This window comes from Cynocephalus volans, chromosome 4, assembly GCF_027409185.1.
Source record: "Cynocephalus volans isolate mCynVol1 chromosome 4, mCynVol1.pri, whole genome shotgun sequence".
Classification (NCBI taxonomy): domain Eukaryota; kingdom Metazoa; phylum Chordata; class Mammalia; order Dermoptera; family Cynocephalidae; genus Cynocephalus; species Cynocephalus volans.
In genome coordinates, this window is record NC_084463.1 from 150,940,639 (window position 1) to 150,951,893 (window position 11,255).

General features: G+C 34.3%; 1 pseudogene; it reads left to right on the plus strand.

Annotated features, from left to right (window-relative positions):
- The first annotated feature begins 304 nt into the window (after nt 1-304).
- On the plus strand, nt 305-8,393 carry LOC134376570 (olfactory receptor 5D13-like; annotated as a pseudogene).
- Nucleotides 8,394-11,255: the final 2,862 nt, after the last annotated feature.

Genomic DNA, 11,255 nt, shown 5'->3' on the forward strand with positions numbered 1-11,255 from the left:
ATAACGGAGATTGCATGCCTCAAAACAAGACAATCACAAATGTAGCTTTAATCTAAACCCTCTGCAATGCCTACAGTGGTAATGTTCCTGTCACCAGAAATGTTGAGGGTGATTAGGGAACCATTGGTGGTTATTACCATGATCTCCAGCTTGATCTAAAGAACATGGAAGTCTTGGGATAAGAATACTTTATATTATTCAAGGTCAGTGTTCTCTGCTTATTTAGTTATATAATACACCTAATAAAATTGTTAGATTAAAAATTAGTAATGGAAAGTTAAAAGATAATGAATAAGCGATATAGATGGGTATGTTGAGAACATCAGAGACACTAAATGAAAAAGCACTGATGTGGGAAGAAAACAAAGAAGTGAGGGAATCTGTCAAAATTGCAACTTCATCACTGCACCAGTTTGCTACGCTGCTGCAGAACAGAAAGGTAATTATCACAGCATAAGATGAAATCATCAGAAAGCCTGAAGATATACAAAGCTTATGTCATTCAACATCCAAATGTATGAATATTTTAATAACTCAGAAATCTATGCGCTGACTCAAAAAGCTGCCTCTTTCTAGGATCCGTTGTAATTCTGACAGAATAATCTCCTTAAAACCTTTAACACTCCTGTTCATTTTATTATAATTTTTAGTGCTAAATTTATAGTCATTGTTACAGTAGTGCTATTTAAAAGTACACACATTCAAAATGATGAAACTATGAAAGACACATTTTCTACAACAATGTGGAAGAGTTTTCTTTCTATCTAAAAGAAAACTATGTCATTCAACTTCAGCCTGTCAAGGATCAACTTCAGAACCCAGTTCATCACCAACAAGCTACCTAAACACTGGAAAGATCCTTAATATATGCCTCAGTTTCATCACATAAAACTACGGCTATACTTGTTTTACAATGTATTGTGTTATTTGGAGATTTGAATTAATATGGTTAATTTTTTAGCACAAAGCCCAATACAGGGTATATGTTGCACAAATGTACTTGATATTATCATTACTATTTTTATATTCATTATTTCAGATTCTCTCCAACAGCAATCACGTTGCTAGCTGAAGGAAATCAGAGTTCTGAAGTCACCTTCATCCTCTTGGTCTTCTCAGAATATCCAGACCTCCAGGTGCCCTTGTTCCTGGTATTCCTGAGCATCTACACAGTCACTGTGCTGGGGAATTTGGGCATGATCATAATCATCAGGATCAATCCCAAACTCCACACCCCCATGTACTTTTTCCTCAGCCACTTGTCCTTTGCTGATTTCTGTTACTCCACTAAAGTTACTCCCAAACTGCTGGAGAACTTGGCTGTGGAAGACAGAACCATCTCCTTTATGGGATGCATCATGCAATTCTTCTTGGCTTGCATATTTGCAGTGGCAGAAACATTCATGTTGGCAGTGATGGCCTATGACAGGTTTGTGGCTGTTTGTAACACTCTCCTCTGCACAGTTGTCATGTCCCTAAAGCTCTGTGTGTCATTAGTGTCTGAGCTCTACACATAGGGTATAGTCTCCTCCCTGACACTCACCTATTTCCTCTTGGCCTTATCCTTCTGTGGGTCCAACATCATGAGTAATTTTGTCTGTGAGCACTCAGTCATCGTCTCTGTCTCATGCTCTGACCCCTGCATCAGCCAAGTGCTTTCTTTTGTCATCGCCATATTCAATGAGGTGAGCAGCCTGGTAATCATCCTCACTACTTATATTTTCATCTTTGTCACTGTCATGAAAATGCCTTCTGCTGGTGGGCACCATAAGGCTTTCTCTACCTGTGCCTCCCACCTGACCGCCATCACCATTTTCCATGGAACCGTCCTGTTCCTCTATTGTGTACCTCACTCCAAAAACTCATGGCTTACGATCAAAGTAGGTTCTGTATTTTATATGGTGGTCATTCCCGTGCTCAACCCTTTGATCTACAGCCTCAGGAACAAAGATGTCAAAGACACAGTCAGGAAGTTAAAATCACCCAGCAAAATTTTGATGAAGATTTATATTCCCCAAAGTAATCTGATTTATTTTATTGAGGATAATTTAATGCTTCTACTAGAGATGATGCTTCAAATGATTTAGTCAATTCACTGGTCAGATTTTTAAATCTCTTGTAATAAACCAGTTATTGGATCACTTCAGTGTTTAGTAAAATTCCTCTGAAACTATGTGAAGTAACACAAGTGATGTGTAAAGAATAGTGTCCCCTAAAATACTGATGTCCACCTAGAACCTGAAAGGTGACATTATCTGGAATTAGGATCTTTGCACTTGTAATTAATGTAAGGATTGAGATGAGATCATGGTGAATCAGGGTGGGCCCTAAGTCCAATGACAGTGTCCTTATGAGACAGTAAAGGACAACACAAGAGACACACAGGGAAGAGGCCAAGAGAAAATGGAAGCAGATTGAAGTTTTGCTGCTACAGGCCAGGGGCAAGGAAGGATTCTCCCCCGGTGTCATCAGAGGGAGCGTAGTCCTGCCAGCACCTTGATTGCAGTCTTCTGGTCTTGAGAACTGTGAGAAAATACATGTCTGTTGTTCTAAGCCACTGATTTGTCACAATGTGTTGTGACAGCCCTAGGAAACTTATGCAATAGATAATTATTTGATCATAAAATCTAAATCTCTTTACATGTATTGGCATGCTAAATAGTTTTTTAAATACTCTTCAATTTCATTTTAGCAATGAGAATGTCAGGGTTACAGAGGAAATCTGAAAAGCCATAGCTGGGTAGGAGTACAGAGCAGAGTGTGGTAGAATTAGTAACACAGGGCTGGGGCACTATCCCCAAGGTTCTACCAAGTTCTTTGTGCCTTTCTCCTGTACTTTATATATATAGAAAGTGATGTTGAACATGATGACTCTGAATATCAAGTAAAAGTGTTGATTCTATGTGAAGTTTCTGAAAGACTACAAAGGGGCTAATAAAATGAAAAATTCAGTTATTAATCTCACAAATCTCACAAATTGATGTGTCAAACTTGTTTCTTTCTGCAAATTCTATTTCCTAACACAGTGGACATTATTATAAATTTTTGAAATAGTTAATATAATGCTTGTGTTGCTTTTTAGTGTTAATCTCTATCTAATTACAGACAAATATGACATGGTCATAATAGCTTTGATTCAAATTTCCTGTAAATTTATTATTCATGTGTTTGGTTTAAACTGGTGACTGATTGAGTTAGAAATAAAAATCAAAACATTATCTCTGTTTCTGTCTTGCTCATTAAGTTTTGCGTTACACAGGTTTCCCTGGACATGCACTGTATAGACATCTGAGATTATTGCTCTACATGAAGTAATTAAATATTACTTGTTTCCCCAGAGTAAAGGTGTTTATGTCAAACTTTTAACTTTATATCATGTTGTAAGGGTATAACACCAAACCTTTTCTTGTATTTGTGAGTGGATAGTAAATTATAAAACATAATAAGCTGATATTTTATTCTTAATTTGCTTCAGTTGTTAATCCAGGGATTACACATAACTTTACCATAATTCTGTGCAATTACTAACATACTGTTTCACACATTTTCCAAATAATGCAAATCAAAATTTATTCACTGTGTCAAATAAAATAAAAACTTTCCATTTTAATTCCACCATGGAGGAATGCATGTTTCTGTGTGTGTGTGTCTGTGTGTGCATATGTATGTCTGTGTGAGTGTACTGTTGTGTTACTGAAGGATACAAAATATATACCTTCCCTGTCCCAACACACTTAGGACAAAATAACCATTATCAATCATTCCCTTCTGAATGAATTAGTTTATTATGTACTTTGTGCTGTATTGGCTTGTATATGGAGCAAAGATGAATTCTCTTTGATCTTGGGTTTGGAAATGGAAGAGAGAAAATGTGGTAAAGGACAATGCAGAAAAAGTAAAGAAAAAAAAGCCGAGGTTAATTAATTATAATTCAGCAGAATACCTTACTAGATCACTAAATTACTTAATTTCTATGAAATCAAAGGTAATAAAAATCAGTGATTTTCAAACCTTAATATATATGCAAATCACTAGAGGATGTTGTAAAATGTAGATTTTGGTGCAGTGGACCTGAGGTGTGGCCCAGGAGTCTTCATTTCTAACAGACTTCCAAGTGATGGAGCTCTTACTAACCATTGTAAAATGCTCTGAACAGCAGGACTCTATCCAAATATATATTTTTATTTTGGTCAATGTTCAACCGGAATAGACTCGTGTCTGAATGTGGAGTCACTAGACACCCTTTAAAATGAACTGCTTATTTATCCTTTCCTCCATTGGCTATAACTTGATTTTAATTATAAAATTTTAATAATTACACAATTTTTTAACAAGTAGTTTTAAAAATATGTTAAACATTTAAATCAGAGAATAAAGTTTTTATGATCTGTATACAAATTCTAATATCATTCTCCTTTTAAATGGTTTCTTTGCATTGTTTAACTCTTGCAGACAAAGTTTCTGTAAGAGCAAGCCAAGTGGAAACTAGTGGGAGGAGAGGTGAGAAAGACCTCTGCTTTCCAGAGTTGCCATGTCCCAGAGGCTGTGCTCCATCCACCCAGATGGATGGTGCACCTGGGCATGTAACCTGTTTCCTGATCTTCATCCACTCATTGGACTGCCTATTGTGAGTCCAATGCATTTAGTATATTTTGTATGAATATTCTTTTGACCTTTTGGATGTTGTTCAAGTCATCCAGATTGTGTTGTTTTTCTTATCTTTTTACTTAAGACAATTTTGATGAATTAAGAAAGCTCGTACTTATCATTTGTTAGCTTTCATTTTCAACTATGTCCTAAAGATACTTTTCATACATGGACATCAGATACTTTTCTGCCTGTTTTTCCCACGTCACCAACATCCTTTCTCTCCATAGTGTGCTAACTCCAAAAGCTAGTGGGCAATAGTGAAAGCAGACTTTGTGCATTATATCTTGCTAATACTAATGCTGAATGCACATGGGGTTCAAAATGTGAAATAGCCCATGCAAAAGTTAATAGAGTCCAAAATATGCTAGCACTGAATGCAATTTAAAAAATATATATATATTTCTATGAAATTATGTTTCTACTCCAGTGTCACATTCACAAAGTATCCTTCCCTGAAAAGCTAATATGCGAAAGTCATTTCCTACTTCCTTACCCTGATTTAAGTTTTTTCTTAGCAGTTGATAATATCTTTTTAAATTCATATCTTAGTATAGTTTTTATTTTTCATTTATATGCAATAATTTGGGCGTGGCAGAGTGATATTTAGGTATATAAAATGTGTACTGATTAAGTAAGGATAATTAGCAAATCCACTACATCAAGGGTTTATCATTTCTTCTTGTTGGGAGCATTCAAAATCCTCTTTTAGCTATTTGAAAATATACAATAAATGGTTCTTAACTGTATTCACCCTACAATGCTGAAGAACACTGAAACTTTTTCTTCCTATCCAGTTGTAATCTTGTATCTTTGTTTCTTGTTTGTTTGTTTGTTTTGTGATTGGTAAGGGGATAACCCTTGGGGCTTGGTGTCGCCCACACTGTGCTCAGCCAGTGAGCGCACCGGCCATCCCTATATAGGATCCGAACCGCGGCCTCGGTGCTCCCAGAGCCGCTGCAATCCCAGCGCCGCACTCTCCCAAGTGAGCCACGGGGTCGGCCTGTAATCTTGTATCTTTTAACCAACATTTCCCTCTCTCACCCAACACCATTCCCAGCCTCTATTAACCACTATTCTACTTTCTAATTTGATGAGATTAACTTTTTTCTGAGTGTAACTGAGAAAATGTGCTATTTATCTTTCTGTGCCTGGCTTAGTTCACTTAACAGGATGTCCTGCAGTCTCATCCATGTTGTCTCAAATGACAAAATTTAATTCTTTTTATGACTGAATAGTATTTCTTTGTGTATATATGCCATATTTTATTTATCTATCTGTTAATTAACACTTAGGTTGATTCCATATCTTGACTATTGTTAATTATGCAGTGGACATGGGGGTACAGATATCTCTTTGATATACTAATTCTCTTTCGTTAGGATAAATACCCAGAAACAGAATTGCTGGATTATATGGTAGTTTTGTGTTTCATTTTTAGAGGATTCTACATATTTTTCGCCTTGATGACTGTACTAATTTACGTTCCACCCCACATTAGTGTATAACAGTTCTCTTTTCTCTGTATCCTTGCTAGCATTTGTTATTTTTGTATTTTTTATAATAGCCATTCTAATTGGGAAGAAATGATATCTCATTGTGGTTTGATTATTAGTGATGTTAGCATTTTTTAAAATGCTTGACCACTTGTATGTCTTCTTTTGAAAAATGTCTGTTTAGATTAGTTGCCCATTTTTGGATCAGGTTATTACTAATTTTGCTCTTGAGTTGTTTGAGTTCCTTGTTTATTCCAAATATTAATCCTTTGTTGAATGAATAGTTTCCAAAATTTTCTCCCATTCTGCATGTAGTCTCTTCACTATTAGTTCTTTGCTTTGTTGTCAAGAAACTTTTTGGTGTCATATAATCCTATTTGTGTATTTTTACCCTTGTTGCCTCTGCTTTGACGGTCTTATCCACAAAATGTTTGGGCAAATCAATGTCCTGAAGCAATTCCCCTATGTTTCATTCTAGTAGTTTCAAAGTTACAGATTTTACATTTAAATCTTTAATTCTTTTGGTGTGTATTTTTGTATTTAGTGAGAGATATGCATCTAGTTTCATTCTTCTGCATATGAATACCCAGTTTCCCCAGCATCATTTATGGAAGAGACTGTCCTTTCCTCAATGAATGTTCTCAGCGCCCTCATCAAAAATCAATTGGCATAAACATGTGGATTTATATCTGGGTTCTTTTCATTCTTCTGTTCATTTATGTGTCTGTTTTTATACCAGTACCATGCTGTTTTAGTTATTGTAGCTTTGTAGTTTATTTTGAAGTCTGTTTATGTGACGCCATCCATTTTGTTCCTTTTACTCAGGATGGCTTTGGCTATATGGGGTCTTTCATGGTTCTATACCAATTTAAGGATTTTTAATCTATATCTGTGAACAACGTCACTGATGTTTTGGTAGAGATTATATTGAATCTGTTGATTTATTTGAGTGGTATGGTAATTTTAACTGTATTAATTATTTCATCAGTGTTTTGTAGTTTTCCTTGTAGAATCTTTCATGTTCTAGGTTAAATTTATTCCTAGGTTTTTTATTTTTATTTTTTGTAGCTATTTTAAATGGAATTTTTTTCACTTATTTTTCAGCTAGTTCCTCATTGGTGCATAGAAATGCTGCTGATTTTTGCATGCTGATTTTGTACCCTGCAACTTTACTGGATTTGTTTATCAGTTCTAACAGGATTTGGTGGGGTCTTTAGGGCTATCCTTGTATGAGGCGATGTCATCTGCAAACAGTGACAATTCGATCATCTTCTTTCCAATCTGAATATCCTTTGTTTTATTCCTTGGTTTAATGGATCTGGCTAGGACTTCTAGTGTTATGTTGAATACGAGTGGTGAAAGTGGGCCTTCTTGTCTCATTCCTGTTCTTAAGAAAACACTTTCAACTTTTCCCTGTTCAGAATAATTTTAGCTGTGGGTTTGTCATATATGGTCATTACTGTATTCAGTTATGTTCACTCTATGACAAATTTGTGGAGAGTTTCTTTCATATAGAGTTTTTTTTTGTCAGATGCTTTTTCTGCATCTATTGAGATAATCAAATGATTTTTGTTCTTCCTTTTGTTGATGTGACATATCACATATCATGCTTATTGATTTGCATAGGTGGAACCATCCGTACATAAATCCAACTTGAACATGGTTTGTGCAGTTGGATTTAATTTTCTATTTCTTTGATGAGGATTTTTGCATCTATGTTTATCAGAGATATTGACCTGTAGTTTTCTTTTCTTTTCTTTTTCTTTTTTTCCTTGGTCTTGTCTGGTTTTGTCATCATCAGGGTAGTGCTGGCCTTATAGAATGAGTTTAGAAGAATTTTCTCCATTAATTTTTTGGAGTAATTTAAATGAATAAAGTTATTTCTTCATTAAAAGTTCATTCAAGTTAAGCAGTGAAGCCATCTGGTCCTGATACTCACATCCCCCACCTGTTTTTTTTTTTGGCTTTGCCACCTACAATGAGGTGAGTACACTGCTGGTCATCCTTACATCCTACGTTTTCATTCTTGTGACTGTACTAAAAATCGATTTTGCCAGCGGGCTTCGCAAAGCCATCTCGACCTTTGCCTCCCACCTGACCGTCATCACCATCTACCACGGGACCGTACTTTCCCTTTACTGTGTGCCCAACTCCCAAAACTCTCGACAAACAGTCAAAGTGGCCACTGTATATCACACTGTCATCAATCCCATGCTGAACCCTCTGATCTACGCCCTAATGAATAAATAGTTGAAGGATGCCTTTAGGAAATGAATGCACATAGAAGACCCATTTCTTTGATCCAATCTCAAAAGACATTTTCAATATTCATGAACTACTGGAACAGAGTCTAAAATATTTTCTAAAACTTATAGATTTTTTATGAATTTTTTTATCAATGATTGTGATAGCTGGAATTGATTAATTTAAATTCCCTGAAGACATCAAGACAGACAATTCTGAGATGAATTCCACAGGATTTGGAGCCATAAAGCATCATTTTTTCCCAGCTCTCTAAAAACAAACACAAAAATACTACAAAGCAGAATAGATCGTTCAATGCGGGGAATAAAGAAACTGTGAGAATGATGTTAACTTGCCCTATAAAAGGCTTTTCTGATTTAACATGTATGGAAATGAATATTTGGCTTTTCACGTTGTTTTTATTGTGTGTTACAGGAACACTGTACCTTTGTTGGGAGATACAGCTGTTTGATAAAAGGGATAGTCTTTATTTACTGATATATTCATCCCTTGGGTTTTATGATTTCTATGAATAAATAGCCTTGCACTTGAAACAGCTCATGTTGAGAAGTAAATACGACAAGTATAATTATATCTACTATAGAGATGATGACAGAGAAGTTCGAGGTGATAGTCCAGAAATAGTTGAAAGGAGGATATAAGACACAAACTTAACTTTTTTGCCTTTTCTTTATAACACTTCTGAGGAAATTAGTATGGGAGATCATAGAAATTAATTAAAGAAGATTACTGGAGTCATTTCATCATTACTAGATTGTGCTTTAATATTATTACTCAAAAGTTTGGAGTCTTAGATTTATCCAGTCTGGAAATCATGTTTTCTCTAGTCTAATTCACACAGAATGAATATAGACACTGAAGAACCAGATTTCAGAACTTTTTTGTTAATGTTTACAAAAAATGACTAAACAATCACAAATATCTAGTAACAGATATTCTAAAAGTTAAAGCAAAAAATGAATGAGGTATCTAACCGTACAGAATTTAAAACGAATTGTTAAGTTTCTATTATTAAAACAGTGTCACATTGGGGTAAATAGATAGCCATGTAATAAAAAATAAAATTATGTATCTTTCTCACTTCATACAGTAAAACAGAGATCTAAAGGCATATTTAAAATTAAGTTTACATGAGTATAAAAAAAAAACTTCTGTGCAAAAATAACAAAATTAATTAATATGACAAGTGAAAAACTGAGATAGTCACTACTTGGAACATATAAAGTAGAGGTGAAAATGACAATCCTATAGAAAAATTTACATGAGATATAATTATATGGTCTAGTAAAAGTAATACCAATAGCCTTTAAACATATGAAGAGTTGTTCAGCCTGACTCATAATAATAAAAATGCTAATGAAAACTGCCATGTATTACCATTTCTCACCTGTCGTAGTGGCAAAAATCTAAAAGTTTAATAGCACATTCTGTAAGTGAAGCTGTGGGGAAATGCACTTTTATACATTTGGAGCAGGAATGTAACAAGTTATAGCACCCAAAATGGGCATTTTGGAGTTCGAGTGACATGACATATGCATTTGTCCTCTTTCAAAGCATTCACAGTTCTAGAAATCTATCCCAAAATTATACCAGCAATATTATATATAAGCAATGCATTCATAAGCATTATTTATAATAACAACTGACTTTATAAAGTTTAATATGAAGGTGATGGAATAAACTATGGATCTAAATATTTGAGTATAGAACCGTAAAAATGGAAAAAGGAAGGTTTTTATGTATTCCTATAGATTTCCCCACAGAATTATTAAGTGAATAAAGACAAGATTTAGAACACATTTGTATAGTATGATAAAATGTGTGAAAGAAGAGAGAAAAATAAACCAAAAACTAAAAAAGGTAGGAAGAGATGCAATAAAATTTAAAATAATAAAAATAATAAAATAATCACTTAAATATTATTGAAACCAAGGTTATCAGCATATGAAAAAAAGAATTACAGCTCTGAAATAAGATAAGGGAAATACAGTTTTTTTAGCCTAAGTTGAATTAGAAATATAGTTTGAAATAATGTTTTTCTTACCACTAAAAATTATAACTTAGTAGTAATGAAAATTCCTGTTCTCCAAACTTCCTTTAAAAGAAAACTTTCTTCTCTCCAAACAGAACTAGTGCTTCTATGATAAATGGATAATTTGAATTCTAGGGTAACAAATATACAAGATGAGCCTTGGGCAGATTATATTTATGAAAGCTAGAATGCTGTCAACAGCTAATCAAATAATCTAGAAGAGTCCTAGGAGACAATTGGAAGTGGCTCCCAGTGGTTTGCGATTAGACAATTTTAACATAACAATTAATATTGACTGAAATTATTTTAAATGCATCAAATATGTTTAAATGTAGATTCTAAAGAAGAAAAAAAATAAAATATCAATGGTTGGAATTAAATGCCACAGGGGTATACCTCAATACTCTGAAAACTGTAAATTAAAGGAAACAATCATTTGTTTTATCTTTCCTATGACATTAATTGTATTTCAGGGCCACATAACTGTTAATGAGAGGAAGTTCAGAAGAAATAAAGGCAGGAAAAAGAAAGAAATTAGAAAACCACAATTTTAGAACTTCTAATTTTATCAGTACCACACTCTCCCGAGTGAGCCACAGGCCGGCCCTGAACTTCTAATTTTAAAAATAAAAGGGGTCCAAATTGGAAAAGATGAAGTCAAATAGTCTCTGTTTGCAGATGACATGATCCTATATGCAGAAGAGCATAAAATGTCTACAAAAACAATTTAAACAATTTAAAAATTGATAATCAAATTTAGTACAGTTGCAGGATACAGAATCAACAAGCAAAAATATGTAGTGTTTTTATACTCC